Here is a 1,926-nt window from a genome sequence, read left to right as displayed (position 1 = left end):
CTAGCACAGCATCTGGTGGATTCGAACCACGTGCCTTCAGGATTGCAGCGCAGCTTCTTGCCACTTGGCCACCAGATCTCCCTAATATATATATTTTTAAAATTAAAAGCACTAATTGCCATTTCTTGGAAGGAGGAGTGGCATCCACTTCCGAAACAGCTTGCCTCCAGAGAAATGATGAAAGTTATACAAGTGTTCAGTTCTTTTGTTCATAGGGTTGCTATGAATCGTCTATGAGTACATGGCACTTAACAACAATTGCTATCTAGTCAGAACTGACTCATAGTTGACCCTCCAGTGGGGTGATCTCCTATTCCCAAGGAGACACTGGTGGATTTGAAGAGTTGGAAAAGGGGCCTTTGGGTTAGCCTTGTAACCCTCCACGACTATGAAAGGGGAGCTCTGTGTGTGTGTGTGTGGTGTCGTTGTGGACTATGACTCACAGCAACCCTGTGAAAATCAGATCTGACTTTGCCCTATCCGGCATCATCATCACAATCTCTGTCATGCTCAAGTTCTTTGTTGCAGTAACTGTGCCAATCCATCTTACGGAGGGTCTTCCTCTTCCTTCTACCTTTCCCTGTATGATGTCTTTTCCCAAGGACTTACTCTTTTGAAAACATGCCCAAAGGGAGAGGAAGTTTTACCAACTTTGCCTCTACGGAGCACACTGGTTACCCCACCTCCAAGACAGTTTTGTTCTTTTTACAGTCCTTCGTATGCATGTGTATAAACCTGTTGTCATCAAGTAGATTAAGACTCAAAGTGACCCTCTACTGGGTTTCTAAGGTTGTAATCACAGCAGGAGCAGACTGCCTCATCTCATTCCCACAGAGCAGCGAATGGGCTGGCACTGCTCTTGTTAGGGGCCTTGGAATCAGCTCTAACTCAAAGCAAGCATACAAGGGAATGAAATCTTGCCCGATCCTGTGCCCCTCACAATCTGCTGTGCTCAATCAAGCCCTGTGCCAATCTATCTCATTGAGGCCCCTCCTCTCTTTGACTGTCTCTTTTCTTTCCCCAGTGTGACTGGTCCCTTCTGATAACACGTCCAAAGTACATGAGATGAAGTCTCACCCATCCATGCTTCCAAGGAGCCTTAGTGACCCAGCAAATAACACATCAGGCTGCCGGTCCCTGGAGAAGGATATCGTGCTTGGAAAAGTGGAGGGTCAGCAAGAGATGAAGACCGATATGGGGATGGATGGACAAGGTGGCTGGAACACAGCTGAGTGGGAGGATGGTGTGGGACCAGGCAGGGCTCCCGCTGTATGCACAGGATGAGTCAGAGCCCACTTTATGACACCTGACAAGAACCTAAAGATCAGAGGTTCCAATCTACCAGCTGTTCCGTGGGAGAGATGAGGCAGTCTGTCCCCTGGAAAATGTCCAGCATCGGAACAGACGGAAGGTGGCCGAGTCTGAATCTGACGGCAATGGATTTATACCTGTGCAGGTATTTCACAACACGCATTTAAGATCAGCCGCGGTTTGGATGATGGTTTTTGTTCAGCCTACCATCACTGCCCCACCGCCGAGCTGTCACCCCGGGAGGCTGGAGATGTGACCACGTGGCACTGACAAGCCAGGGGGTGGGGCACCCACCTGGCAGGGGCCCCGCCTGTCCCAGGTGTGGAGAGGGCTCTCATTTCTGCCTGCGGCCTCCAGGCTGTCAGCGTCCACTCATTTATGTGGGTGTGTGTGGGGGTGCAGCCTGCGATCAAGGGCTCCGCCAGCGCCGGCGGCTTCGGTTAATGACAGGACACGAACACCTGCCGCCACGCTGGCCGCCGGGCCAGAGCCCCCGAACAGCTCGCTGCTGTTTATAAAACAAAGGGTGAGTCACGCTCTCCTAACAACCAGCTCCCTCCTCACCGCGGTCCGGCGTCACGGCTCCGGATCGCACAACGACCTCCCCTCGCCGGC

This window comes from Elephantulus edwardii, unplaced genomic scaffold, assembly GCF_000299155.1.
Source record: "Elephantulus edwardii isolate Elephantulus edwardi_28Jun2011 unplaced genomic scaffold, EleEdw1.0 scaffold00055, whole genome shotgun sequence".
Taxonomy (NCBI): domain Eukaryota; kingdom Metazoa; phylum Chordata; class Mammalia; order Macroscelidea; family Macroscelididae; genus Elephantulus; species Elephantulus edwardii.
This window is presented reverse-complemented; position numbering follows the sequence as displayed.